The sequence below is a fragment of the Leopardus geoffroyi genome, chromosome A2 (assembly GCF_018350155.1).
Source record: "Leopardus geoffroyi isolate Oge1 chromosome A2, O.geoffroyi_Oge1_pat1.0, whole genome shotgun sequence".
In the NCBI taxonomy this organism is placed as follows: Eukaryota; Metazoa; Chordata; class Mammalia; order Carnivora; family Felidae; genus Leopardus; species Leopardus geoffroyi.
In genome coordinates, this window is record NC_059331.1 from 28,586,875 (window position 1) to 28,612,858 (window position 25,984).

At 38.0% G+C, this 25,984-nt stretch overlaps 1 protein-coding gene across 4 annotated transcripts in view; it reads right to left on the reverse strand.

The window, feature by feature from the left end:
* FHIT (fragile histidine triad diadenosine triphosphatase) overlaps positions 1–25,984 on the reverse strand; it is a 1,417,560-nt gene that overhangs the window by 1,112,080 nt on the left and 279,496 nt on the right. Inside the window, exon 4 of one of the 4 annotated variants that reach the window (XM_045496935.1) lies at positions 2,858–2,907. The exons of the other annotated variants lie outside the window; for them this stretch is intronic. The gene's annotated coding sequence lies outside the window, so the exon portion shown is untranslated. The remainder of the gene's footprint in view (positions 1–2,857; positions 2,908–25,984) is intronic. 4 annotated transcript variants of the gene reach the window in all.

The window sequence follows — 25,984 nt, forward strand, 5'->3', positions numbered from 1 at the left end:
AGAACGATTCCATATCAATTCCTGTGAATTATCTAGATCTCCTGCAACTTTCCTGTTGGATTTTGGGCTCCCTTCTCTTAATTTATAACTCTTTATATATGAGGAATGTTAGGTCTTTATTCGAAATATATCTTGCAAATATCTTCTCCCAATTTGACAGCTGTGGTTTGACTTTTATTTATTTATTTGCCAGGCAAAATAAAAAAAATTGTTTTTAATTTTTAATTTTATACATTCAAGTTTCAGTGCATCTGGATTTTGAATTATATATAGAAAGCCTTTCTTTGCCCCCAGGTTATAAAGAAATTCCCCTTATAGTTACATTTAAGTGGGCATGTGTGTAGGAATAAAATATTTGTTTACTGACCTCTGGGCAATGTCAAAGATGCATGCTTTTTATTTCCATAGGACCTTCATCTCCAACAGCATAGTTTTCACTTTCCCTAACCCCAGGTTTCCTCACTAGGCCAGCTTCACCAGAGAGCTGTGCATGAAATCCAAATTATCAAAGAAGATTCTGCTCACTTGTCATAACCACATGAATCTTCTGTCAAGCAAATAATAATTTGTAGGGCAAATCTGTTTTATAGTCACATATTTTGTAAAATAAGGATCACCTGTATTATATCTTACTGTCTCTCAATGATGTATGTACTTTCTCATATCATTGTTATTATCAAGTAATGCATGTTTAGTTTAGAAAAATAAAGCTATTGATAGTAAAAGCAAATAAAACTTTTAAAATTTTTAACAGGGAGAATGGGTTACTATATCCATACATATCTATGGAAAAAAACTTCTCTTTTCACTAAGACCCTTCTAATTATATTTCCTGTTTGTAATCTATTTCCATTTTCACTCACTGTAACAAATGTTTGCATGTTACTGAGTTGTCTACAACAATGTTTGAAAAAGCTACATGGTATTCCACTATATAAAGACTCAAAACATTGGGGTGCCTGGGTAGTTTAGTTGGGTTAAGCATCCCATTCTTGATTTCAGTTCAAGTTATGATCTCATGGTTGTAGGATCAAGCCCCATATTGGGCGCTGTGCTGAGTGTGGAGCATGCTTGGGATTCTCTCTCTCTCTCTCTCTCTCTCTCTCTCTTCCCCACTTGTTCGTGCACATGCTCTCTCTCAAAATAAATAAATAAACATTTTTAAAAAGACTGAAAGCATTTAACCAAGTACTGCACACTTAGGATGTTTGGGTTCCTCTTTTTCATATCATAAACAGCTCTATAATAATATTACTTAAAGATGCACACTTTTGTGACTTGTCCAAATATTTAAGGTAAATATCTAGACATGCAGCTGTTGGGTCAAAGAGCAAACAATATTTTTCATACATACACCAAGTTGCCACCAGCACTGTTTGAAAATAACTGTTTCCTTTACTCACAACCCACCCACACTGAGTGTTATCATTCATTGTTCTCTATCTCTTGATTTTTTTAATAACACAAGACTAAACAGTACTGTAAACCTCTATAAAACCACAAGACAAATTTAGAACAAAGCATTACAGATGTGTGTCTAAAATCACTGTAAAATTCTATCTAGGCTCTAAACAATCTACTGAAACATCTGAGAAACAACTTCATTCAAAAATGAAGATTTTTTTACTCTGCTTGCACAGCTCAGTATTGAAACCTTAAAATCTCATTCAACTTCCTAACAGCCCTTCCCATTTGGTAGCTGCCAAAGCTTGGTATTGATAAATGAACAGGAGGGTTCCTATATAGGCAGCATCAACCTAAGGAAGTGCGGAAATAAACTTTTAGGAAAGCATCTCCTTTCAAGACATCACTAATTAAAACTCCATGATAATTCTCCCTTGTCAATTACTGGCTAAAATTTTTACTTCACGTTCTAATCTAATGGCCCACATGTCTAAATTACACTTTTAATTGAAAAACAACAACATGGAATTTTTCTGTTTTGAACCATCTGTGTTTTCCCAAGAACCTGTGATTGCTACCAATAAACCCAATCAAACCCAATCTTAAGGTTCAAAAAGCTTAGGAAAATAATAATGCTGTTCCACAAAAACATGACGTGATCAGAAGCACTTGCTTTAAAATTCAATGTTTGGTGTGTGAAGCTTCTTAACAAGTGTTTATTAAACTGCATAATTTCAAAGCCTGGAGTGGTATATTGCAATGTTTTCCTGGGAGTTGATCACATTTGCATATCCTTTTACACTTCCTGTGAAATTAATATTGCCTTTTGTATCTTGAACTCAGCTAATATAACTTGCCATTTTTACTTTTCATTGCTATGAGTAATATAGAGTAAACCCCCAAAGGGACCCCTGCAATGCCTACATAAGCTTTATTCTCTGGCTGTTACATTTTTTCATATGAATATATTAAATCATGATTAATAAACCTTTACAGAATCCACTGGTCTTGCAAAAAGGCAAGATTCATAATGATAAAGGCTGCCCAATGAATACAGGAAACTTGCTCCTAAAATGGAATCAAAGGCCAGGGTTCACAGAGCTCCTGTCACATCCAACAGCACACCAGAGGTCCTTCACCAAGTAGGAAACATTTCAGCAGTCACTCAGCTCATTGTCTTTGCAAGACTGGCTTAACCACCAGGATACCACAACCCAGCTGGTGACAATTAGACTTCTTTCTCTCAGGAATACATCCCTGTCAGATGTTAAAATCTGACAATTCCTGGATTTTTAAAATTCCAGCTGGGGCCCCTGGGAGTGGGAATGAGATGATAGTCAAAGAAAGAGGGTGGCAGGGGTTGAGGGAAAGAGGAAGTAGGTATCAGGAGTAGCTGAGAGGCTCCAAAAAGCAAATCAGATGCAGAAGAGGAGAATCTGGAATTACTACATACCACTCTAGACAAAGGTCACTGGAGGCCTCAAAGCATCATTACCCACTCATCTGGAGGAAAAAAAAAAAATTTCCCTTTAACATCTGAGTTCTTGTCTGAAACCCCCTATCGTAAAAGGAGAATGGAAGGGGAAAAAACTTAATTTTGCACACACATACAGGAGCCCCAGTAAGATATGAGACTCAAAAGGCAGCCAGAGGATTGAGGTTTATACACTATCCTGTGCTAAGGAAAAGGATAGTAGTCTAAGGCTTCAAAGGGGGAAGGCAATCACTGGAAGGTGAGAGGTGGAGATGTTGGGTAAACAAATTTAGCCCTGCCAAGCAGATAAGTCTCTCAGGGGAAAAAGTTCTCTCTAGTAATAGACTCTTTCTCCTGTAGGCTTCCTTTCTAATGTAAATACCCTTTATAAATGTAGATTTTCCCTTACAAAGAGGTAACTTCTATTGTTTTCAGAGATTCTCCTAGGTCTGCAGTTTCTTAAAAATAATCAGCTCAGAATAATCCTTAAACCAAAGAAGCCTATTTTGGGGTGGCCTATTCTGCCCCCTTCAGCCCTCCTCAGCTGCTCTGCCTAGCTGACAATCTAGTCAAGGCCAGAACACCTAAAAGACAATCCAAAGGAAAAATGGGGCAACTTCATGATTCCTGACCAAGGGGATAAATAGGCCATACCACAACAGAGATCACCCTCTGCCACACCTTGTACTGTTCTCATTTTTTCTCCTGCTTCAAGCCCATCTGCCGCTTGGTCAAGAGGGTGGGCTGGCACCAGGACCAGGATTAGGGGAAGGTGAGTTAGCAACTGGCCTCAGGTGCAAAATTTAAAGACTGCTAAAAAAAAAAAAAAAAAAAAAAACAAAAAAACCTCACTAATCAAAATAATACTCAATGTAGTATATATACTTTTTAATTTTTTTAAGTTTATTTATTTATTTTGAGAGAGAGTGAGCTCAAGGATGCATAGGAGGGGCAGAGAGGGGAGAGACAGAATCCCAAGCAGGCTCTGCACTGCCAGCATGGAGCCTGATGCGAGGATCGAACCCATGAACCCTGAGATCATGACCTGAGCCGAAATTGAGAATTGGACGCTTAACCCAATTCTTGAGCCACCCAGCACCCTCAATGAAATATTTTTAAAAATCAAAAGTAACGCAAAAAAACAGCGAACAAAACATTGAAATTTTAAACAAAGATGAATGCTGGGGCACCTTTTAACTTGATAAATGAGCAACGTCTTGCAATATGAGTAGTACATGACACCAAATGGCACATGATCACAACTGAGCCAGTGGTTCCTCTCTCTCTCTCTCTCTCTCTCTCTCTCTCTCTCTCTCTCTCTCTGTCTCAGAAGCATTGAGGGTGATCATCTCCCGTGCTTGGATGCTAGATCTCAGGCCACGGTGTTGAGCAGAAAGCAGTCAGTTTTCAGAACGTTGGAAGGTGCCCATAACTGACACTAGTATATTTTTTGTCACTTCAAAGCACCTATGACAGTCCATTGCTCTTCCAAACAAGAGTCAGCTTAGGAATGCTTTGCTTCATTCTAGGTCAGGCTGCCTGCAGACATAAACCCTTTCCTCTGCTGCCTTATTGCCAGTTACATTAAATACAGTATATGACAAGAGTTTATTAAGAATGTGCTGTGGTCAACATCCATCAGTGATAGCAAAATTCATCCTACACAATAACCTTCCTCTCTCTCTCGTCTCACTCACACCAGCCATAAAGGTTTTCAAAGGTAAATACAGGTTAATTTGTTTATTTTTCTTTATATTTTGTATTTTCTTTATTATTTTGTATTCTATTACAGTGTTATAGTCATTTTTATATGAATATTTCTGGGTCATGGAATGAATCATCTGACTTTCCATTATTTCTTTTTAAATTTCTTTTTTAATGTTGTATTTATTTTGAGAGACAGAGCATGAGCAGGGGAGAGGAGAGAGAGAGAGGGAGACACAGAGACACATATTCTGAAGCAGGCTCCAGGCTCTGAACTGTCAGCATAGACACCAACACGGGGCTCAAACCCACGAACCCTGAGATCATGACCCAAGCTGAAGTCAGATGCTTAACTGACTGAGCCACCCAGATGCCCCTCCAAGGAAATTTGCCTTAATACACAAGTGCTTTGGATTACAAGCATGTTTCTGGAATGAATTATGCTCACAAACCAAAGTTTTACTGTATAATGAAATCAGAAAACCAGAATGTATTATCATTTCAATTTTCTGGGTTTAATAGATACAAAGTCAATAATATTTCCAATATTTACTTCTTTATCTTGTTTTTGATGGGCAAAATCACCATGTTTGATGTTTTCTCATCAACCACTGATAATCTTAAATAGTTTAAAATTAATTAACTTCATTAATTTAATGAATTTCATTTTTCTTTGGCCTCCAACTGCAATATGGGTTGGCATTGGAATGGTCTTTATTTAAAATATTTATTTTTGGGGTGCCTGGGTGGTGCAGTCAGTTAGGTGTCCGACTTTGGCTTAGGTCATGATCTCACAGTTTGTGAGTTCAAGCCCCGTGTTAGGCTCTGTGCTGACAGCTCAGAGCTTGGAGTCTGCTTCTGATTCTATGTCTCCCTCTCTCTCTGCTCTTCCCTTGCTCATACCCTCTCTTTCCTTCAAAAAATAAATAAATAGGGGTGCCTGGGTGGTGCAGTCGGTTAAGTGTCTGACTTCAGCCAGGTCACCATCTCGTGGTCCGTGAGTTCGAGCCCCATGTCAGGCTCTGGGCTGATGGCTCAGAGCCTGGAGCCTGTTTCCGATTCTGTGTCTCCCTCTCTCTCTGCCCCTCCCCCGTTCATGCTCTGTCTCTCTCTGTCCCAAAAATAAATAAAAAAAGTTGAAGATGCTCTTAGTAAGATTAAAAATAAATAAATAAATAAATAAATAAATAAATAAATAAACATTTAAAACAATTTTCTTAAGTATTTATTTTTGTTCATAACGGATTTTTATTTGCACTTGCTTGATTTTTTTTAAAAAAATATTGAATTAAAATATGTTTTCCTGATCACTGAGTATTTTGGCACTCTCTTACTTTGTGCATTGCCTGTTGCATTCGAGTCAAAGTTGAAGCTATAGCCATTTTATACAAATAATAACAAAAATGACTCTAAATGTGGAAAGGAGCAAAAGATATATTAAATGAAGGAAGTATGTTGCAGAATAATATGTAAGTACGGGTTCATTTGCACTTAATTTTTTTTAAATAACTCAGTCATTATACATCAAATCTATATGTTTAGTAAAGGGTAAAGAATGCAGTCATTGAGACAAGGGGTTCTTAATCATAATGCTACATACGGTGCCCAAATAACATGTTGTTGTGTTTTTTTAATGTTTACTTATTTATTTTGAGAAAGAGCGAGAGCGAGAGAGAGAGAGAGAGAGAGAGAGACATGAACAGGGGAGGGGAAGGGAGAGGGTGAGAGAGAGAATTCCAAGCAAGCTCCACACTGTCAGTGCAGAACTGGATGCAGGGCTTGATCTTACAAACTGAGATTATGACCTGCGTCTAAATCAAGACTCGGACACATAACCTACTGAGCCACCCAGGCACCCAGTAACATGTTAACTAATAACAAGTATTACTCTTTGCTAACGTTTGATATCTTTGAATGATTATCCCTACAGTAATACGATTCTCATTCACTTGTAGCTAGATAACATTTTTTTTCCTTTGAGAGGGAGAGAAAGTGGTGGGGTTATAGCACGTGTACTAGAAACTATCAACAACCATCATAGGTTCAAAGAACCTCATGGGCATCTCAACAACAATAAGTATCACGGTGAAAAACAGACTGAGAACCACTTGTCTAGGCAGTAATTAGTTTCTATTACATAGGCTAAGATATGTAGTAAGCACTTTTTTGTTGCTGTTGTTGTTATTGTTGGGGAGCAAGAATGCCTCACTCCCTTCACAAGGGGAAGGAACTCCTGTCTCCTTCAGGGTCCTTTCAGCTGGACTAAGAATCAAATCAACATGAGACAGATTAACAGGAGAAAATCAAATTTAATAGGCATACATATGGGAAATCCACATAGACATGGAAATTCCAAAGGCAGGAAAAATGAGGGTTGTATGTCATTCTGAACTAAGGAGAAGGGGACAGGGGTCTGGAATTTCAGAGGAAAGGGATACAGTTCACAGGGCAATAAGAAGAACAGATGTTTGGTAATTAGATGTTTGCTCTCTCATACAGATGGGTCACTCAGGTAAAATGTATCTCTGTTAATAACCCTTATTCTGGGAAAGTCCTCCAATTTAGATTCTTCTGTGTGGTTAAGGGAAGTACAAAGTTTCTCTTGAGCCTATAGGGTCTCAAGAGCCTATAGGGTCTCAAGCTCAAAATAATCCACGTGGCAAAATGGCACATTCTGGGTTGGGGGGGGGGGGGAGGCACTGTCCTGAACCCTTTCATCAAGCTTGGGGGATTTGGGGGTCCTACTCAGTATCCTCCTCTTTTCAATAATTATAATGTTTTTGTTTGCTTTTTTAGCCAAACTTATGGAGGTATAATTTTACAATGGTAAAATTTACACTTTTTAATTTAACTTCTATGAATTTTAACAAACATGTATACTACTATAACCAACACCACAATCAACATATAAAGCATTTCCATCCCCCTCCAAAGTTACCTCACGCATCAGCTGTAGTCAAGTCTTCATTCTATTCTACAGCTCCTGGCAGCCCTTAATTTGTTTTCTGTCCCTATAAATTTGGCTATGCCCAGAAACATCATATACGTGAAATCATAAGCCTTTGGTGCTGGCTTCTTTCACTTAGTGGAAAGCATATGGAATTTATCCATTTGTTGCATGTATCAGTAATTTATTCCTTTTTCTTACTGAGTGTCACTCTATTGTATGGATGTACCACAGTTTATTTATCCATGGTAATAAGATTTTGATTTTGATTTGGAAAATCACCCTGACTCCACTCTCAGGTAATGTGGTTTATAAAAGGCTGATGCAACTCTACTTCGCAGAGTATCCGTACCCAGACCTAATCAACCAGTATATTCCCATCACTCTGACCATAGGGATGAGTTCAGAGGTGGGCACACGGTCCAATTTGATCTAATGATATCCAACACAAGGAAATTAACAGAACTATTAGTAACAAGAAGTTACGACATGGAATCATGGGGAAAAGATAGTAAGCTGGTATTTCTGGTGGCCATCCTGACCCATGGGGGAGTTCCCAACTTAAAGACAAGGCGAATGGAAAGCAAAGTACAACCAACTGGGTGAGACAAAGTCCCACCTAGTCTGAGTACTTGGTACAGCCATGCCTAAAGACCTGTCCCTAGCCTTGGCAGTTTCATGAGCCAACAAATTCGTCTAACTTAAGTCAATTTAGGTTCTGTTCTTGCCATTTTTTTTTTTTTTTTTTTTTTGAGAGAGAGAGAGAAAGAGCCTGGGCAGGGGAGAGGGGCGGAGGGAGGGAGAGACAGAATCTCAAGCAGGCTCCAGGCTCAATGTGGAGACCAACGTGGGGCTTAATTCCATGACATCCTGGGATCATGACCTGAGCCAAAATCAAGAGTCAGATGCTCAACTGAATGAGCCACCCAGGTGCCTCTCTATTCTTGACCCTTGAGAAAGAAATCTTTCATATTCCACCCATCAATGAGCTTACAAGACAGTTTTAAAAATAAGACATAAGCAGAATTCACATCAGATGTCCCAGCTTCACCAGTTTACCACTTCATTAGTACACGGTCTTAAGGATTCTCTTTACTCCTATAAACCTTTACTTCCTCAATTCTAAAATAAAGAAAATAATTTCTTACTTATTCTACAATATTATTTTAAAAATTAAAAAAAGACTATGTTGGTTGAAATGCAAAAATATTATGATTATTATACATACAAAATAATTTGTACACAAAAATATAGTAGGTGACAATGGTAATGAGAGAAAATTAAGAGGCATTATAGGAAGCAGTAAACAGTAATCACGACTAGTGACATTTATTGAGTGCATGCTTTGTGTTAGGAATTGTAATTTATATACATCAAGCACTATACATATATATATATATATATATATATATATATATATATATAAAGTATTTATATACATTATCTCATTTATCATTCTCAATAACACTAAAGGAACTTTAAACCTTCATTTTAGATGAGGCTTACAGAACATAAAACATACACTAAGTTAAAATAAAAACTGGTAGAAACAAAATAAAAACTCAGCCCTGAGCCAGAAAAGCCAATGTGTACCTCAAAGTGAAAGTCTTTGCATGAAGTGTTTGCATGAAGCATACACTCTGTAGAGACAATTAAGTTATAAAAACCATGATCCTACAATTAAGTGAGCCATACCGTTGCCTTATACATAACTGTGCATGTTGTATTGGACACATTAAGACATAGAAAGTCTAGTCATATAAGATTATCACATGGTAATAAGCGAAGTTGCACTATATTTCTAAACATCTGGATTTCTTAGCCAATTCCACACATTTAAGTCAGCTATTTGGTGTCATAAACACATGGCAAAAATCCATTAGGGAAAAATAATTGTACATCTGGCACCAAGATGGCTCTAAGAGACTACTTTTAAGGAGGAATTCAGGTTTGTTTTTTTTTCTATCCTATATTCTCTAAAGGATAAATACCCAAAACAGAATTGTTTACAAAGTAACCAGGATCGAGGAGGTAAAGTGGAAACAAGGATGAATGAGACGTGCCCTCTTCAAAAGCAGAGCCTTCCGCTCAGGATACCAGGCACTTATGATTACTTATACCTGACAACCTGGCCTATAAACCAAAAGAGTGTCACTTGTTTGTCCTTCCATTTTTACTTTTCTAGCTTTGGTGCTCATCAGATTCTCCAGAGAATGCCTAATTTTTAAGCCACTCAACATTTCTATCTAGAACTTCATTTACTCATTCAGTCTTTCAGTTACTCAAATGATGATTTTTATTTGCTGAGCCTTCGGCTAAAGATCCAAGGCCCCCAATATCAAAGCAAAGTCAAAAAACAGATGGATGCTAGGATAAAACATTTATGATATATTGGGGCACCTGGGTGGCTCAGTCGGTTAAGTGTCCGACTTCGGCTCAGGTCATGATCTCACAGTATGTGGGTTTGAGCCCTGCGTTGGGCTCTGTGATGACAGCTTGGAGCCTGGAGCCCATTTCGAATTCTGTGTCTCCCTCTCTCTCTGCCCCTCCCCAACTCATGCTCTGTCTCTCATTCTCTCTGTCAAAAATAAACATTAAAAAGATTTTTTGGGGGGCGCCTGGGTGGCGCAGTCGGTTAAGTGTCCGACTTCAGCCAGGTCACGATCTCGGGTCCGTGAGTTCGAGCCCCGCATCAGGCTCTGGGCTGATGGCTCAGAGCCTGGAGCCTGTTTCTGATTCTGTGTCTCCCTCTCTCTCTGCCCCTCCCCTGTTCATGCTCTGTCTCTCTCTGTCCCAAAAATAAATAAAAAAACGTTGAAAAAAAAAAACATTTAAAAAAAAAAAAGATTTTTTTGAACATTTACAATATATAATTACAGATCCAGTGTCAATCACCCTAATATAATATGTATATTCTTAAAAGTTGAAAAGAAATATGGGTTCAAAACTGAGTTTTTAGTATGAGCAAAATAAAAAGACAGTTCACAGAAGAGGATATAGAAATGGCTATTAAAAATCTAAAAACAGGGGCGCCTGGGTGGCGCAGTCGGTTAAGCGTCCGACTTCAGCCAGGTCACGATCTCGCGGTCCGTGAGTTCGAGCCCCGCGTCGGGCTCTGGGCTGATGGCTCAGAGCCTGGAGCCTGCTTCAGATTCTGTGTCTCCCTCTCTCTCTGCCCCTCCCCCGTTCATGCTCTGTCTCTCTCTGTCCCAAAAATAAATAAACGTTGAAAAAAAAATTAAAAAAAAAAATCTAAAAACATGCTTAACTGTTCTTATAATAAGAGGAAACAAGTTAAAACCACAGTGAGAATTTTGACAACTGTACTGTACTATCATAGCCGATTATCTGTAGGAGGCACTGGGTGAGAAGTATGTGAGAACTCCTCGTACTACCTCACAACTTCTCTGTTAATCTAAAACTATTCTAAAACTTAAAAAGCTTAAAGACAAATACACTGATACACACTTCTTACCGACCAGTTTCACAAAAGTTCAAAGCTTATAGACATGGAAGGGTATGGGGAAAGGGTCCCTCTCATGCATTGGTAGAGAGAGTACAAAAGGGCATACAACCTGAATGGAAGGAAATTTGTCATTAGTTAAGGAAACTATGTTATCTATTTACTTTTGTATCTATTTACCTACATTTCTATATATTTTCATACATGCAATGTCAGTTATAGCATTTTGTTGTTGTTGTGTTGTTTTGTTTTTTTTTTTTTTTGAAGAAAGTCTAGAGAGAGGAAAGACAGACTCCCAAGCAGGTTCCGCACTGTTCAACACAGAGTCTGATGTAGGGCTTGAATTCACAAACCATGAGATCATGACCTGAGCCAAAGTCAAGAGTCGGACGCTCAACTGACCAACCCACCCAAGCACCCCCACTTATGGAATTTCACTCTGAACATACACCTTCAAACATATGACAAAACGGGTACAAGGTATTCACCACGGCATTATTTCCAATAACAAAATACTGGGTAACTGAACCATCCATAGGGACAACCTTGGTATGTCACTCAAAGGTGTACCAGTCAGCTGTAGTAAGAAATGAGGGGGACTTTATAAAATGAAGCCCTATACATACAAAATAGAAAACAGAAAAAAAAATTATAAAACAAAAAGTACACTTGCATACAAACAAAAAAATAAATAGAATGAATGGCATATCATATTGCTAAAAATAATCACAGAAGACAAAAATGAATTCAAATAACTTTTGGGTCTGGCATTATGAACGTCTGTCTGTAGTGGAATATTAGGACAAAAATGAGTACAAATAAATCCTGAACTTTACTTAGTAGATTGGTCTTTGGAAGTGGTATCGATGTAGTCATTCTGCAACTATTTTCTGTGTGTTATACAATAGAGAAAATGGATCAATACATTGGGCTCTCACCGTGGAATAAAGAAGATAAAAAGGTAGAATGAGGGAAGAATCCTGTGATGTTGGATTTGAATTGTTGAATTTCAGATTATTAGTATATATATAGTATATATGTAATTATCCACAATAATCTGCAATTCAACTATATATATATATATATATACATGTATATATGTATATACATACACAGTAGGTAGATAGATAGACAGATAGTAGCAAAGAGACCACCTAGTAACCTAAGTTTCATTTCTAAATTCCATTCCCCACTAAAGGAAGCCAAGCAGAGCTCTTTGAAGAAATGACTTATTCTTGATCAGGAGTAGGGAAAATATAAGGTAAGCCTAAAATATCTTATTTTGCCCAAGGGCATACTCAAAAACTGATGTCCTTTCATGTCAAAGGGACATAAAAACTAGTTTACAGGGGATCCTACTGGCTAAAATGAAGATAATTGGAAACTCATAAAAGAATAAGAAGTTATTTATAGAGTTACATTGTTTTGTGGGACTTCCTTGAGCTATATACGTAAGATTTGTGCATTTTTCTATAGGTTTGTTATACTTCAATACAAAGATTATAGTGACTTTTAAAAAGAAATAGCTATGATACAAGCAGCAAAGGAAACACATATTTTATTCTAGCTGAAAGAAGGACCATACTATGAATAAATTGTTCCAACTATTACGATAATTATTCAATTCTACTATGGACATGGCAGGGAGGGTGAGGAGCTCTTTGGTTACCAAGGAAGGTCAGCTAATAAATTTATAAGAATAATACAGTAACAAAAACACTATTAGGCAAGATTCATCAATGGATGATAAAACCAATGGGTGAAACGTTCTTAAGAAACAGGATATTCACTCAGTCTCAGAGTATTACCACACAGATTGCTTACTAATTACAAAGCAAACCGCAAATCTCAAAAAGCCACACCTAAAATCCAAAAATGGAGGGATCTGGAGAAAATCACTTAATCAAGTGATCAAACAGCACCACCAAAAATTGAACAAACCAACTAGTGCCTCTGATATCATTCAATATGAACTATACAAGGGGCGCCTGGGTGGCGCAGTCGGTTAAGCGTCCTACTTCAGCCAGGTCACGATCTCGCAGTCCGTGAGTTCGAGCCCCGCGTCGGGCTCTGGGCTGATGGCTCAGAGCCTGGAGCCTGTTTCCGATTCTGTGTCTCCCTCTCTCTCTGCCCCTCCCCCGTTCATGCTCTGTCTCTCTCTGTCCCAAAAATAAATAAACTTTGAAAAAAAAAATTTAAAAAAAAAATATGAACTATACAATATTAACTAGGTAGTACGTTGGCCAAAAATGTTGAGGCTAAATCTAATCATCAGGAAACAACTGGACAGATTTACATGGCATGGCATTCCACATGACACTGCCTTAGAACCATGAGAAATGTCAACTCATGAAAGACAAGTGAAAGGCAGGGAACTATTCTAGATTAAAAGAGTCTAAACACATGCACTAACTAAGTTAAATGTGTAAGGCTTTATCTGATTTTTAAAAAAATAAAAATAAGAAAAAAGATATTATAATGTACAAGGGACCTTAATGGGGACATTTGAATATATTTGGTAACAAAACAATGTTAAATTTCTTAGATGTGATAATGGTATTATTATATATATACTGATCTCAAGAGATAGAAGGTTAAATGCCAGGGGGAAATACGATGAATGCAAATGTTTTTTTGAAAGGTATATAAATGAGAAAAAGAAAGCAAACGAACAATTATGACAGTATATTAATAACAATTCTTGCGCATTGTATTTGGATAACTACTGTTCTCTACTTCCAACTTTTAAAAAATTTTAATATTTTCAAAATAAAACTTGGGGGAGGGACAGAAATAATTGGGATAGAGTGTAAAAAAAATAAATCAAGGACAGCCAGCATTTTTTAAATGCCCTCTATGTGTCAGGCCCTATTCAGAGGAAATGGCAATAATAATTCATTTAACCCTCATAATTCTATGTGATTGATACTAATAATATCTCCATTGTATAGATGAGAAAGTGGGGTCCAATAGAGGTAAAATAACTTGACTGAGCTAGTATTCACAGTAGTTAGGATTTGAACCTAAGAAATTTAGATTCAAAATTCATTATCACAGCCATACTTTCCTGCCCTTCAAAAGTAGTGAATTGGATTACTGCAACACACTTATCAAATAATACAAAATAATCCGATTGGTAGAACCACCATATTAATCATATGAGCCTAATGATTAATATGCATCTGATTATCTCCTATGTGCCCAAAACAGAATTCTGGAGGATTCAGCTTGTTATGATTAGTCCTATTTCCTGTGCTGAAAATAAAATCAGTAATAACAGGAGGCCAACAAATAGCCTGAAGTGAGGAGGGAGGTTGATTTTTGTAAATACAACATGCAAAAATAGTATGGCCAGGTATAGGTGTTATTTTTAAAATAGAGAATATAGGAAAAATCAAAGCATCAATATTTACATTTCCTAGATTTCCAGATTAAAGAAAAAGGAGCAAAACTACAGGTGCTTTGAGATTTGGGTTGTGTTAATGCCATTATAAAATGGTCCATTTCTTTAGTTGGGAGCCACAGAAGATCCTGACGGAGCAGAAATTGCATCAGTGGTCAATTAATCAGTGTCTCTCGCGATAGCTCAACAGGGTGCCCTCTTTAACTCAATAGACAAGCAGCTCACCAACAGTATCTAAAAAAGAGGAAAGTCACAGAATGACAAAAGTAGACATGAAAAGCTACAGAGCAAAGAGACTAAAACAGACAAAGGCAGCTGTGCTATGAAAGAAAGTGAGAAGTGGAAAGGGAAATGTCAGGAATCAAAGGTTAAAAAAGAAAAGATCAGGATTTTTTAAAAAAGATATACAAGTATCTTATGAAAGAAAAGGGACCAGTGAGGAGATAAAAATCATGACCAGAGTTGAAGCCTGAAAACACAAGGCAGAAGACAGAGGGAAGCAGTGAGAGCAGAGCCCTTCACTCCACCCCTCATTTACTCATTTGGTTCACACCTACAATGTAGGAAGAAGGTACTCTGCCGAGCTTTGAGGGACCCTTGCCCTCAAAGAGCCCAGATGCTCAGTGTTGCAAGTTCCTATTTTTCTAATGTAATTTTAATTATTGCTGCCACACTTTAGTTAATTGTGATAGTTAATGTGTTAAGTTGACTGGGACACAGGGTGCCCAGATTATAACACTATTACCGGATGTATCTGTGAATGTGTTTCAGAATGAGATTAGCATCTGAGTCAGAGGACTCAGTGAAGCAGATGGCCCTCCCCAGTGTGGGTGGGCATCATTCAATCCCCTGATGGCCTGAATAGAACAAACAGACAGAGGAAGAGAGAATTCGTGCTCTCTGCCTGGCTGTTGTGCTGTGATGTCAGTCTTCTCCTGCCCTCTACTGTGACTTACACCATCAGTCGTACAGTTCTTGGAACTATACCACTGGCTTTCCTGGGTCTCTGGCCTGCAAATGGCAGATTATGCAACTTCTCAGCCTCTATAACCACACGAACCAATTCATTATAGTAAATCATATATATTACATATATATACTATTGGATTTGTTTCTCTGGAGAACATGTCTAATACACTAATATTCTCATACTCAACACATACTTCCAAAAATTATAGCAATTACATCATCTATAAAAAAGGGTACTTTTTAATGACAGTTGATGTACTGAGTAAGTTTGTTATGAAAAGGACATGTTTATATTTCTGATACATTGATAGTATAAAAAAGCATCATCACCTGGTACTTTTTATGGATAGATATTTTCAACATTGGATACAGCATACTTCATATCACACCTCCCCCCCACCACCACCACCTTTTCTTTTCATCATCCTACTCCAGGGAGGTGAACATTAACAGAGAACAAGGTACTCTAAACAAAGAGGAAAGACGGATAACGAGTTTAGGGACCACGTTTTCATTTGCTTTGTAATGTCCCATAAGATTTCAATGACGAAAAGCAGTAATGACCAAAGGAATGAGTATTTGTCATGTGGTATCTGAGAGTGAATTTCAGGCTAAATGAAGATACAGTAAGGGAGAGCCTCCCAACCAGATATACTTATTTAGTACCTCACATATGAAAGACACCTAACTGATACACAATTTGGAAAAAACAGAAATTGACTCCCCAGAATGCCTCTGTGTATGATCTCAGCTCTTACTAAGGTCGACTGACTCCCTGAAAAGAGCTGAATTCAAGTCTGAATGGATGTTTTATACATTCAGTTTAGAACATCCTCCCTCCCTGTCCCCCCGAATCTACAAGACAGAGTGAAGATCATGGAAGAGGACGTACTATTTTTACTGCTCAACATCTGATTCCTTTAGGGCACCCAACCCACTGTGGTTCTTCTGGGATCTCAATCAAGGGGTCTCATCTCCTCTACCAGAGGCAGGAATGTGAGTCAAGCTAATCAGTCTTTTTTAGGATCTGTATGAACCAGCTGAAAGAAAAAGAGTCTTCTGACATCTTGGGAAGTAAAACGCACATAAGTCTGAAAATGCTTTAGGATCATTTTCCCACCACAGGACTGAGACTAAAGGGGAAATTAATAGAGAAGAAATGGGCTGTGAGGTGGGGAGACAGCAGAGGCAAAATTACCAAGAAGCTACTGAATCTTAGGTTTACAAGTCCCTTTCTAGCAATGTGGTTATTTGTATTATTTTTATAAAGAAGGTTCTCCAAGGGGTGCCTGGTGGTTCAAGTGGGTTAAGTGTCCCATTTCAGCTCAGGTCATGATCTCACGGTTCGTGAGCTCGAGCCCTGCTTTGGGCTTCACACTAAAAGTATGGAGCCTGCGTGAGACTTTCTCACTCTCCCTCTCCCTCTCCCTGTGTGCCTTGTGGGATTCTCTCTCTCCCTCTCTCTCCCTCTCTCTCTGCCCCTCGCTCACTCAAGCCCTCTCTCTCTCAAAAATAAATAAAAATTAAATTAATTTAATTTAAATTAAATTAAATTAAATTAATTTAAAAATTTTAATTTAATTTAATTTAATTTAATTTAATTTAATTTAATTTAAAAAAAAGAAAGAAAGAAAGCTCTCCAACTGCATAAACTTCAGGCCACACAAAATGTCCACCACCCCTGGGAAAGACACCCTTAGCCATCCATAACAAAAGCCAGTTCACCCCAAAGAATCCTGCAATTATGTGAGCCAATAGTCACCCTCTTCTTTTCTCTTGGGATAACCTGAATTTAGTTTTATCCATTTGCAGTTGAAAGGGAGCAGCATATGCCACCCCAAAGTATGTCCCCTTGGCATAATAATTCTTTTGAGCTGATCATTTTTAAGAAACTTACAGACACAGGAGAAGCTCTGAAAACTGGGTAGAAGTTACCCATTTGTAATGGATGTCTACATTTATAAAGGAAATCTCCATTTGTAAATACCTCCTTCTCTGTATCAGGAAGAAAAGGACGACTCTAAATTGTAAGGCAATCGTGGGGCACCTGGCTGGCTCAGTTGGTACAGCATGTGACTCTTGATCTCAGGGCCATGAGTTCAAGCCTCACGTGGCATGTGGAGATAGCTTAAGTAAATAAAACTTTAAAAAACAACCATAAGACAATCTTATCAATGGAGCAGGCATTAAATCTGCAGAACAAATCTTACCCTTATTTACCTTGCTTATCCTGATAACCCCCCAGCACTGCCCACACATCCATCTCTTTCTCTTTAGCTGAAAATGGTATTTAAGGTGGTAGTGTGGCCATCTCAGCGAGCTTTCCTCAGTTTTCCTGGGTAGCTCCCATATACACATGAGGTGTACAAGTCAATAAAAATCTGATTGTTTTTCTCTTGTTAAGATTTTCTTTTTTATTACAGGAGGTCTCGGATAAAAACTCAGAAGGGTAAGGTGAAAATTATTCTTTCTCCCCAATACAGCCAAAAAGCATCTGGAGATTTTAAGACAAAAAAAAAATAATAATAGATCTTAACCTCTGGCAGGAAAAAAAAATGAAATCAATGCTATTTCAACTTTCAGAATATCTATTATAAGTAATTATTTTATTTCTTTCCCACATTTCAGAATGTGGTTTACAGTAGCTTACACATTGGATTTGTAACCAATTTTAAGGAAACAAACTATGGGACAGTCTTTATACATTTTTTTTCAAAGATACTTCCTTTGATTGGCTATAAATGATAGAAAGTATTAGGTCGATACTACAAAATGTCTGACTTCATGATACCATTTTGCTTTTTCCAAACATGTATTTTTATTTCTCCATAGCACAGAGTACTTACTTATTCTCTACTGAGAGTTAGGTTTAAATTCTCTTCTGTCTGAATCCACATGATTGCTAAGGAATCAATTCCCAATACTATGTATCAAAACCCCCCAGCAGTGCTTTGACACCCATAGTCTCCCCCAGACAAATTACAATTAGACACCTAAGATTCTTGGAAATCTGCAAGAAAGTCAGCTTTGGAAGTGTTTCATTTAAGCCAGACTCCACTTTCTCTTGAAATTTATCACTGAAGAAGGTAATTTTAAAAGTGATAGAAATTAGTAGAGTATATGCCATACTTCTCTGAATAGAAACCTGCACACTGATAAAGGTCCAGAGATTGCCTTCCATGTGGTTCCATACATACATGTCTCACAAATACAAGAAAAATGAAATGTGGCTCTTATTAAGGATATTTCAAAAGCTACTTACAATTACATGTGTTAGAAAAAGTTAGATATTTATCTCAAAAGAAACAATATTTCATGTCCAAAAGATCAGGAGAACTATCAAAACGGACCAGTTGTCTATAAATGATTCATTCAGAATGACAGAGGAAGTCACTGTTTTGCCAGAGACAGACTGACCAGCTCTTATTTTGAAGAATAGCAGGCAGTGAGAGAAAAATGAATTCCGTGATTTTGAAAAATCACTCTTCGGAGCAGTGATTCAAGTCCTAATCAAGCCCTGTCACCATCCCCCAACCCCTTGCACCCTCACCCAAAGAGCCAATAAAATCTCTAGTGAGCCCATCAAAAAGTTCACAGCCAAATGATCTTGCTTTGAAGAGCTCTACACCGACACACATACAGACACACACCGCCACCACCTCTATCATCATCCTCATGGCAGAGAACAGCCACCTTGGTAGTAAAGGCATTTGAGAGCTAAGTCAAGCTTCCTGGCCAGAGGTCCTAGTATCTTCATTTAAACCCAGGAGCGGGTTCCCTGTAGGACACTGGCTTTGGCACCACAGAGTACTGACACTTCCAGCACTGTTTCTTTAACGTTCAAGGGAATATAAACATCCCAACCAATAAGTACAGAGATGTCTGGCCGTCTAATTTCAAGGTCGGCTTTATATCAGAGTCTTTTATGGTTTTTAAAAGGAGTATTTTATGCCATTCTGATGGGAAACTCCAACAGTAGAGGCTCCTGTCTGACAAATGCCTTAGTGAAACAATAAGCCTGAAGCAAAGTGAGAGAGGCAAAATTATTTTGCTGCAATAGGTGACGCCCAGTGAAAACAGAGACTACTGAAGTTTAAAAGAATAATCTATATTTATTCTGCGTAAAGACTTTCCCCACGTCAGCACTTTAAATACCACTGTAAAATGCTGACAGTAATTATGTGAACGGTGCTATAAGAAATTAAATCCTTCAACTAATGGGTTTCAAAGGTGTTTCTGCTTCTGCCTTACACACACACACACACACACACACACACACATACATTTCAGCTTCTCTGTCAGGATTTCCCAAAATCAACTCTACTGCAAGGAGGGAAAATGTCTAGAGTACTTGCTGCTGCTGTTCCAAAGAAACAACTGGGAAAGAAAGAAAGAAAGAAAGAAAGAAAGAAAGAAAGAAAGAAAGAAAGAAAGAAAGAAAGAAAGAAAGAAAGAGGGAGGGAGAGAGGGAGAGAGGAAGAGAGGAAGGGAAAGATAGTGCATCTGCCCTGAGGCCTCAAGCTCAGGTGTGCTGGCTTTCTGGCTGGGAGGTGGGATATGGCATAACTGGAGTCAGGTCACCCATGGCTCACTCACTGAGTGACAGGGCGATCAACTGAACCTCCCTTAACCCCAGGTTCCCCATCCGTATAACAGTGACAGTCATGTTTGTTATAGGGATTAAAGGAGGAAATACATACAAATCACCTAGGAGAGCCTGGCTCACAGCAAAACACTCAGGATGTAAGGGAATTACTATTATTTATGATTGTCACAGAGTGTGCATCTTGGTTAAACAGCCGCCAGTCCTGGCGGCATAAAGTGACTCAGAGGAAAGTGAGATTTGAAGCAACTACAACTAGCCAAACTACAAAACTGACTGTAAGTTGTTGGAATTGGAATGTCTATGAGACAGATAACAGACCCAGTACAGGATCTGGAATTTCAACAGAAAGGCAAGTATAACTTTCCTGGCTGTAATAAGCAACCCAATAATCTTTCGATGGATAGTCTTCCCTGCTTTGACCTTTGCTACTCCCAGTGTGGCCCACACACCAGGGCATCACCTGGGAGATTCTTACAAATGGAGAATCACAGCCCCGCCCTTGACCTGCCAAATTACAATTTTAACAAGATCCTCGGGATTTTAACAAGATTTGTAAGCACATTAATGTTTCAAAAGCACCACTGTAGAGCACAAAATTCAATGTATAGTCACTCCCACTTGGGGTGTGTTTCTTTTTTATTTTTAAAATTTTTTTAAATTAATTAATTTTTTTTGAGAGAGAGGGAGAGAGCACAAGCACTGGAGAGGCAGAGAGAGAATCCCAAGCAGGATCCACACTGTCAGTGCAGAGCTCGACATGGGGCTTGAACTCACGAATCATGAGATCATGACCCGAGCTGAAATTGAGGCAGGACACTCAACCGACTGAGCCACGTAGGTGCCCCTGGGGTGTGTTTCTAGGATCTTTGCTGCACAGTAAACCACTTCAAAATTCAGTGACTTAAAATAACAAGAACAACCACGTATTTGCTCTATCTCCTCAGTTTAGGCAGGGCTCAGTGGGATGGCTCATCTCTGTCCCAACACTCACGAGGAGGGAAAAGGGCAGTTCTTTTTGGGAGATGAGGCAGGCACACACAGGAACAAGGATTTGTTGAAAATAGTCTTCACGGACCAGCTACCACAGGGTGTCTGTTACTCTTTCACTTTTTTCCTCTCCCTGTTCTCATGATTGATGAAACACCCACTTTGTTTCAATTATACAACTATATACAAGCCCCCACTGGGAACCTAACAAATGTTAAGGCATGATATCTCCCCTCAAGGAACTTGTAATAAAATGGGTGAAACAAGGCATCGATATCCTAAAATTTTAATAACAATAAAATACTGTAATAATAAAATATTTAAGTAGCAGCCCAAGACAATAATGAAAATGAGGCCCTAAGACTATGGACCGTTCATTTAATTAATTTTGCACACAATAACCACTCTGAATGTTCAGAGAAAGAATGGAAGTGGAGGAGAAGGTCCATGGAAGATGAAAGATGGGCAGCCTGAGCAAGATGTGCACAGGAAAGATTAGATGGACTTCAAAAAGGAAGTTGGAGGATAACATAACCAGGGAGCCAAGGGAACAGGGTCATGGGGACACAAGGCCACGAATGAGTGTCTCTGCATATTCTTTGGTGATGATTATAAATTCAATGTTCCTGAAAGAATTTCCTGCCTCATAACCTCCGCCTTTACTTCTCCCCTTAGATATGTTCATAAGCCATTTGTGGAATCCCCACCAGCAATATAACCTTGTATTAATAATGAAGGGTTTTTACTAACCTTATAAACTTTACTATACCTTGGGGTAGGGGGGTAGGAAAAACAAACAGAAATGTAGGCATCGTCGAACGGCAACTTGTAAACTTCACTATTCGCTGTATGGGAACTAGCACTTTCGGTATTGTTAAGCAGCAACTTGTAAATTTCACTCTCCCTTAGAAAATAAAAATGGAATGAAAGGTACTGCTTAGAAGAAACATATAAATTTCAATCTCCACAGCAGGGAAATAAGCTCTGATTACACTACATAGTTCACACACCTCAATGTGCCAAACACTTGTTTTATTATGCATTCATGTATAATGAGTTGGTTTTCCAGCAACAGAGAATGAAATTTACAAGTTGTTATTTAACTTTTCTAGGATTGTATTTTTCTACCTTCTCTTTTCTTCCTCCTCCTTCCCCCCAAAAACATAATACCAGCGATGGGGTTGCTGAACAGTAGCACCTATTCATTCCTTCTATAACAGTGATTAAAACAATTTAAAATGTTGTTCTCAGGGCTTCGTGATACCCCATATTGTTTGGGGCCATACATTTCAAACAATTGCTCTTTACCTTGTTGGGGGTAGAGAGGGCTTTTTAAAAGTTGATAATAAGCCTTACTACTAGTTTTTAACTTCTATTCGTTGTTAAAAACACACACACACACACACACACACACACCAGGCCTATGACTCCAGGGACTCCCTAGGATTTTCATAAATGTACCCAACAGAAATTCAGAGCCAGTGTATTTGAACACTTTTGCCATTTATTCAAGCACGCTTCTGAATAGTAACTCTGGACAGGAAGGATGGGACTGCTGGAAGAAAGTGGTTGAACTATATTCTGTAGAGTCATGGCAAGAAATAAAGAAAGAAGGGGAGTTGCCACCTCAATACTAAAAGTGTCAGTGCAATGATATCCTAATAAAAGGTATTCTATTAGAAGTTATAAAATCCCATACCGAGAAACAGTCTCAAAACAAAATTCAGGTGCAATACAGCCCAGAACCAACCAAAGACATCTTTATGTCAGGGACTAAAAGATACCAATATGCCATCTCTACAATTTTCTTAATATAATTTTTGAACAGATGATATATACACAAAGTAAAAATTTAAACAACACCAAAAGTACAGTAAGAAATAAGCCTTTCCATCCATGCTGTTGACAATCTCTTGCACAGTCTTCAACACACATATATCAGTGTGCATGTATATACACACACATATTTTAAATTCCTATGGCAACAAATAGCATATTCTAACCCTTTTTCCACTTAATGGATATCATTGAGATGGTTCTATATAGATACTTTTTTTGTAATGGCTTCATTGTGTTACAAAGTATAGACATTCTACAATTTATTTACCTAACCCCCTATTGCTTGGACACTTGAACTGTTTTGAATCATTTGTTGTTAGACAAAATGCCATGATGAATATTTTTGCACATGGGTTTTTGCATACCTACATGGCCATATTTTGAAGATAAAAGACTAGAAATGAAACCGCTAGGTCAAAGAGTTTCATGCATCTTATTTTGACAGTTATGATCAAATAGCATTCCAAAGACAGTGTACCAATTTATACTTCCATCCCTGATACCAACAGAGCTTCCACTGAAGGAATTCCAAAAAACCCAAAAGTTCATTATCATTTTTCCATCAACTGATCCCTTCCCTCTAAAATGGGGCTGGGGGTAAATACCATCTATTTTTAATTGTTAAGTATAGGCAGGTTGTAATGATTATTGTCCAAGACCCAAGGCCATTTCATTACCCACCGCACTACTCTGTCCTCACTGTGCTATAATTCTAACTGGTCAGATAGATCTTTAATTTGCAAACCTCCTCAGAATACAGATTATCTGCATTCTGCAGACATCTGCAAAAAGCCATCCGCAAGTGCATATTTCATGGCTGAATATTTTTACATAACATCAGCTGGAGCCCATCGTGCTAGCATTCTAGCCAAGTGTCACAACCTGCTCTATTATATCAATAGGCAGCTTCAATTAGTCATTTTCTCCCCGTGGTGACGACAGCTATAATAGCATGCAGTGGTCTGATGAAGTTTGTAATACAAAGTAGAGATGGAGGTATTAAAAGAGGATACAAAATTAGAATAGCATTAAAAAAAATTCCACCTCCCAAGTAGTCATTTGGGGAAATGACAACATTTCTGACACAGGATTCAAGAATGAATACAAAAATGCAATCCCTTTTGAAAAAGATGGATAAATAAATTCACGATGGGGACACATTCCAGCCCCAGATAGAACTTGGGTTTTCACTGACTAAGGAGTCATTAAGTGTCATCTCAAAAACAACTATAAATTAAAGAATATTTGGTAAATAGAAAAACAAATTTAAATCCTAAATAGAATTGTAAGATGAACATAAGTGCCAGTGGAGAATGCTACTCTGAAAGCATGATACAGTAGTAAATAAATTAGAAGGCATGACAGGGTTGGCACTACCCTCAGAATTTATTCCTAATCCTGCTGCTTCTCACTTCATCCACTAGGATCAATGAGCTCCAAGCCATGTTCACCTCCCCCGTCGCACGGCCACAGCCCTCTAATTGCCTGCCTGCCTCTCCTCTTGTCCCCTTCAGCCTCTTCTGTCCATAGCAGCTGAAATGAATTTTCAAAAACATAAATCAGGTATTTCCTTCCTTCCAGCCCTCCAGTGCCTTCCTTCCTCAAAATCTAAAAGCCTTACCATGGCTGAAAAGGCCCTGCATAATCCAGCCCTGGCACCCCTCCAAGGACTTGACCCAATGCTACCTTCTCATCCCCAGGGGCCTCCATCAAGCACAGTCCCAACTCAGATCCTCAGCAAGACCCAGCTTCTAGCTGGGATGCATGTTCCCCAGATATTCACATGCATGCCTCCCTCCTTCACACTTGTCTTCAATGTCACCTTGTATCAGAGAGGGATTCCTTGACCACTCAATCTAAAAGGCAACCGAAAACTCTATCGATGCATGCTTACACCACTTTACATTATATTGTGTAGTAATATGCTTATCAATTTATTATCTATGGCCCCTGCTAGAATGTAATTTCTATGAAGGCAAGAAGAAGGAAAAATACAAATTGTGCATCCCAACCAAACACAAAATCATACTATGATTGTGATTTAAACACACAGTTGAAGAAATATCGTTTAACTTACTTTGGATGAAATTCATTCAACTCGTCAAACATTTAGTGGACTTTTAATTATATATGGGATTATTATATATTATGTATATAATATTTATTACATTGTATGTATGTATATAACATAATAGTTATATGTGTATATATATATAACTACATATATATAATACAAACTATTGAAATAATAAATCAAAATATTAACAATCAGAAGTCCACAGAAGTAGAACAGACGATGTCAAGAGGTTCCAAGGAGAAGGAAAATTTCAGAAAGAAAGATGGAGAGGATTTGGAAAAGGAAACCAGGAGTGGAGGACATTCTAGGTAAGCACACAGGATGGACAAAAACATCAATTATACCAGTTTCTGCCCAACTTCAGGGCAGAAAACCCTGGTCCACTGACAGGACAGAGCAAAAACTAACAAAGTTATGTCCTTTTCAATTCTCTTTTAATTTTCTGAAATCATTCACCGAGAAAGTATTAATTAGTGCTAATGTATCCAAACATCTTTCTTACACTTGTTTATCTGAATAACATATTTTTATTTTTGTTGCATTTTTCACTCAAGTTTTACTTCCCTATTTATGGTGAGGTGGTCTATTTTGTATTTAGGGAATAACATATCAGTTTCTCTATCTATAAACTTATTTAAGTAAAAGAAGTGAGTTGTTTTAAAGCCAGGCGTTAAGTCAATCATGGTGTGGCTGGCACACCACTTGCCCAGACCCAGCAGAGCCCATCTTTAAAGGAAGAAAGGAGGGTCAGCAGAGAAGAATGGAAATGTAGACTCTGGTCAAAATGCAAGAGGCAAGTGGCAGACTAAAGATTTTGAAATATATTATGTAGGCCTGTAGTTTCCCAATTTGTTACAAAGCCAAATTCCTTGGAAATGTCCTTTATATGTAAGTGTGGCATGTCTGTTATTTTCAAGACAGCATGAAATGTAACAATCTTCAATTCCATTATACTAACTGAAGAACAAAGTAAAAATAAATAAGTAAATAAGTAAATACAACTTCATACTGTATGTGAAGTATAAAACCTCAACCGTAACTATAGCTATATTTAAAACAAAACAAAAACCATCTACTATGTCCATTAGGATCTGGGGGGAAACATGATTCC